Here is a 5,512-nt window from a genome sequence, read left to right as displayed (position 1 = left end):
CTTTCCACCCCCCCTCGCGCCCCTCCCCACCTTGGAGGGAGAAACCTGGAAGACAGCCCTGGCTGGGTCCCCAGGTTTCCTTCATCCCGTCCCGCTCGTCTGCGCCATCCCCGCCAGTGGCCTCCCCAGCACCAACTTGTTGCCCGCAGGCCGCTCTGTCATCCCCTGCGTGTCTCCATGTGCCTGTGTGCAGGTGTCCGAGGGCATGTGTGTGGATGTGGACTTGCACGTGGGGAGCGAGCCAAGTGGGCACACTGGCACTGATGTGCTTGTGTGTGCACACCCTTGTCCGCGTCTTCCTTGGGACGGGTGCACTCACTGGTGAGTGTGTGTGCTTGTATGTATCTGGGGGTGATCCCTGTGTCCATCCTCTCTGTGTGTACACTAGCCTGTGTGCACACATATGTAGAGAAAGCCTGCGGGCTCACTGCTGTGGTTTTCTGAGCCAACGGACCCCTGGGTGCTGTTCAGGCCCACGGGAGGGCTTGGGAAGTGAGCCGGAGAACGGAGGAAGTGGGTCCAAGATGGCCGCATGTCACAGAATGGCTTCAGGAAATGGAAGAAAGAATGGGGGAGGAAAGGAGGAAAACACCTCCCTGCTGCCCTTCCCTTCCATATGGGAAGGGAGCAATCTTCCCTTCCATATGCCCCAGGACATTCCCTCTTGAGTGTCTCATAGTCCCAGTGTCTAGGTCTTTTTCTAAGTCTTCAGAGCTCAAGTGCTGTCTGTGTCCACCCCAAGCCCACATGGTGTCAGCCACACCCACATACCACCTGCATGCAAGGGCACCTAAAGACTAGGGGTCTGGGGGGGCTCTTCTGACAATGGTAAGAGGACAACCTCCCAAGTAGACAGACCCCTTCAATTCCAAACAGGAAGGAGCATGAGTAAGAGGCAGACGGTCAAAGCACAGCAAAGACAAGACCAGGTGTTGCCAGGTGACTGAGAGCTTGGAGACTGGAGCCCTGGACCAGATGCCCTCACTGAATCCACACCGGGCATCCTTCCTGCTCTCGGCCAGGACCCTGCTAAAGGAGGGACCATGTCTCACCAGAATACCAAGGGACAGTGGAGAAACCAGCCATACTGTGCTGTGGCTCTGGGCTCGGTCCATTTTGTGCAAGGGAGTGATCACATGGGGAATGGGTCAGGAGAGCAGTGGCCAACTTAGAGACTGGTGGCGAACAGCAGAGGGTCAGCATGCATGAGGGTAGGAAGTGGAGAACGGATGGCCAATGCCCAAACTGCAAGAGCTGGGCTGGGGCCTGAAGGGAGGAGCAATGGTGGGCCTGCTCCACCCCCGCCTCCCCCCACAAAGCCAGGCCTGTAGAAGCAGTAGGAGACTCCGATCAGAGCGCAGACGATCAAACAGCAGCCTTGGGAGCTCTGAGCACTGGTCTTAGGAGGGGGAGGGGAGGAAATCCGGAGCGGGGTGGGGGGAGCTCAAAGGACCCTCCTGCTTGTGAGGAGGCTTGGGTGCTCTGTGGGGACTAGGACTTGTACCTCGCCGGTTCCTCTGTTTGTCCTCCCAATTTCGGTTTGGGGACGGCGTCTAGCATGTGTGTGGGGGGGTATGCGCAGGGGAAATCCAATGGCTCTAAGCCCCGGTCCCCACTCCCCACCCCATCCCTTCTTCACACAGCCTCAGGGCCAGCCTCTGTTTTGGTCTCCTGGTATTCGTCACCCAACTCACCACTGCCCTGGGCTGTCAGTGACAGGCAGGAAGGAGCCAGAAGGTGGAGAGGCCCGACAGCTGGGAGGGGATCTCGCTCCTCCCCTCCCAGTGCTGCTGGGTCTCTGATCTCTCACCATTCCTCAGGCAATGACAGAGCAAGCACGGAGGTTGTCGGCTCAGCAGGCCCTCGACCCCCCACCGGCACCACCGCGGGCCGGAGAGCAGGGGGAAAAGTGTGCCACAGATGGAGCCAAGGCAGGTCTGCCAAGGGTGACAGACAGAGCGAGAAAGAGGCAGAGGGAGCAGGAGAGGCTGACGAGTGAGGCTGGGAACAGGAGACAAAGGCACGCGTTGGAAGACGGAGATAACCAAGATGGAGACTGTTAGGGAGGTGGAGAAATGCAGAGACAGAGACCCAGGCGGCGGGAGGAGAGGAAAGGGGAGCACAAAGGGCGGGAGCCAGCCGCGGAAAGCACTGCTGAGAAACGGCAGCAGGAGCGAGGGACTGGGGGGTGGGGGTGAGCGTGTGCGCGTGCGCGGGCCACCTGCACAGTGTCCTTAGCCCTGGGGGTGTGCCAGGCTAGGGGCGGGGCCGGAGAGGAGAGGAGCCCAGGTCAGCGGAGGGGCTTCTGGGGCCCGGAGGTCGGGCTGGACTGACAGCAGGGAGGAGAGGCGCAGAGAGAAGCAGCTGGGAGCGAGGGCAGGGAGACCAACAAAGCCCGCGGCGACAGAGCACCAAGGCCCTGCCCACTTGTGGCTCCGGGCAAAGATGTAAGACAAGACGAATGACCCGCTGCTGGTCGGCCTGTGCCATGCCAGCAAACAGGTGGGGGTCCCTGCAGGGGCTGGGATGGGGGGCGGAGGAGCGCCCAGACGGGTCCCAGCAGATCCTTCCAAGGTTGCTGCTCTCTTGGAGTAAGCAGCCCCTGGCTGGGGGGTACACGTGTCCACAGGCACAAGAGTGGGCATGCGTGCCTGTGTGTGTGTGCTGTGCCCACTAGCCGCTGTGCCGGAAACGTGTAGCACAAAGGGGGGCGCTCCCGAGGGGCTCCAGTCCCAACCCCCTCGCTAGGTGTGGGGCCTCACACTGCACTGGGCCTGCAGGGAGGGCTCCGTGAGGACCCCAAGGGAGTCCCGTCCCCAGCCACCACGGCCCCCCACTACACCTCTGGGGCCCTCAGGGAGTCCTTTCGGCGCCTGCTTCCATCTGATTGGAAGCAGGTGGCCAGGGAGAGACCTGGGAGGAAGGTCGTGCAGCTTGGCCAGGTCCTGGGGGGGCTGCTTCTCTCCCTGCACACACACACACCCTGGCGACCTCCAAGGGTGCCCTGTGCATGCCCCCTTGCCTGCCAGCTTCCAGGTTCTGTATGGAGTTCTTCTCAAAGAAAAAGCAACAAGGGGGTCCTTCAAGAGAGGAGAAAAGAACCCGCAGGTCGGCCTGCCCGGTACCTACTGGGGATGGCACTGCCTGGTCAACCCACAGGCCAGAGTGGGGCCAAGGCTGGCAGCGCAGCGCGTGGGTACATTGGAGGATCACAGTGTGGGTGCCGTGTGCCAGGGTGGGGGGAGGCCTTTGTGCCTGTCAGTGTCTATATGACGGTGTGGGTGACACCTACGCCCCATGCACTGTGTCCCTTTAAGGCTCCATTTGTCCTCCCTCCAGGCTGTGGCTGCGAGTTTCTATGGTGATGCAGCCCAACTCCCTTGCTGGCAGGGGTGGGGGAAGCCAGGGGTGGGGAATGCCGAGAGGAAAGCCTTCCTATAGCCTGTTGGGTTATTTAGCTAACACAGAAAGGAGGCTGCTCCAGGGAGCCCCCACATGTATCCGGGGATCCAGAAGTCTTAGAGGGCTGCTGCTGAGTCCTCTGCACCCTCCACCTCACCCTCCAAGGGGGAACCCCCAGAGAGTGCACCCCCAGCCCCCTCATCTCGCCTGAGGCTTCTGTCTCCAAGGCAACCAGGGCTCACCTGTAATGGACCATTCTTAAAAGATGTGGGGAGGCAGACAGAGGTTAACCCTCTGTGGGGGAGCAGGGAGGCTCTTCACCACTGACCAGCCCCCCTCCACCCCATTCTATTCAATGAACTCATGGGTGGCACTTACCAGCACCAGGAAGTCCTCTGAGCACTTTCACACACATCGACTCACTTAACCCTCAGAACTGCCCCGTGAGGGAGGTCCCATCATTGCCCTGACTTTACAGACGAGGAAATTGAGACTCAGAGAACCAGAGAATGGTTCCAAGGTCGCAGACGGGCACTGATGTTCACCAGGTGTGGGGTTCTGAAGTGGGCGGAAACTCCCAGCGCTGTCAAAGGCTACTCTGGGCTCAGCTGGCCTCTCAGGGATGCTGGCATCCTAACATGTGGGCCTGCCTGGGCTCTCAGGTGACCAGGGCCTGGGCAAGGGCAGCCTCCAAGTCCTCCTGCTCCCTGGGGAAGGGCCTATTTGCTAGGCAGATGCAGGCAAATGTGGGGGGCAGGGAGTGAAATCCTGGGAGGGAGGCCATGCGGAAGTAGGATGTGACCAACAGCACGTCTCAGCACAGAGCAGGAACCCGGCCCCAAACAAGCCAGCCCATCCCTCGGTTGGGACCCCTCAGCCGGAGGCTCCGTGGGACTTCACACAGCACCCCCCATCGAAGCACTCAGTCCAAGAGGAGACAGACTCCTTTCCCTGTTGGGCTTGGGGACAGCCCGGGTTTCTTGATCCCCTCCCCTGCTATCAGAATCTTGGCTTGCCTTGACCCCTTTCCTGCAACCAAAGGCTTCACAGGCCCGTCCCAAAGCGGACTCCCTGCCTGGAAAGTTCCTCTCTCCAGTCGGAACTTAAGGACAGCAATGGCTCCACTATAGAGCTGAAAGGGAGACTGAGGCCCGGGAGCACCCAGGTCCCCGCCCTTCCGGTCGTTCAGGGCAGCAGAGGCCAAGGCTCCAGCTTCCCAGGGCCCGAGAAGGCCAGAGAGACGGGCAGCAGCAGCAGTGAGGGGACAGGGGCTGGGCCAGAAGGGACAGTGTGCATCCGGTCCTGGGGCTGTGGGCAGAGCAGGTGGCCTCGGAGGAGCCGGGGAATGTGCCAGGCAAGGGGGCAGGGGCCAGGCCCAGGGCAAGGAGGGGCGCTGGCCTGCACCCAGGGTTTGCTGCTGAGACCAGCCCTCCTGGACACCCCAGTGTGTTGGTGCTGGGGGTGGGCGCTGGAAACAACGTAGACCCCAGCAGGCCCCAAGGCCCTCTCAGGGCTCCCCACTCCTAAAGGGTTAAAGGGCAGAGGGGCACAGGAAGCCTGGGGGCGGACAATGGAGTCTCTGTCCTCTGCAGGGCTTCACATTCCTGAGGCATGAAGGCAGGCAGCGGGGGAGGGGGCCAGAGGGAACACCCCCTCCACCGAAGCCACAAGCCTGGGTTGGCCAGGGGCTCTGTCCCCACATCATGCAGCGCTGCACCCAGCCACTGCAGCCACCACCCTCCGGCCCACCCCTTCCCAGCAAGACCCTCTCCCGAGCACACACACAAGGGAACGCACGCATGCAGCCGACACAGGACCCCACACATGCAAACTTAAGAATACTAGAAGCCACACATGCACTCCCAAAGCCCCCGCACTGGGGGCGGCCTGTGCCCACTGGAAGCTGTAGACTGGCATGCAGGGGAAGGATGGGGCTCCTGGAGACTCAGTCTCTTTCCCTTAAGCTCCACCCTCAGACCAAAGTGACATGGACAGGCTCATAAGCTCCTCAGCCAGGTGCACAAAGTCCAGGATGCTGCCACCCTCGTGCCCCACCCAATGCCTGGTCCATACAGCTGCCCCTGCTGGGGGTAGGGGCCTGAGACTGGCC

This window comes from Carlito syrichta, unplaced genomic scaffold (assembly GCF_000164805.1).
Source record: "Carlito syrichta isolate Samal-C Ts95f unplaced genomic scaffold, Tarsius_syrichta-2.0.1 Scaffold287838, whole genome shotgun sequence".
Classification (NCBI taxonomy): domain Eukaryota; kingdom Metazoa; phylum Chordata; class Mammalia; order Primates; family Tarsiidae; genus Carlito; species Carlito syrichta.
The sequence above is the reverse complement of the archived record's forward strand: the minus strand, read 5'-3'. Positions refer to the sequence as shown.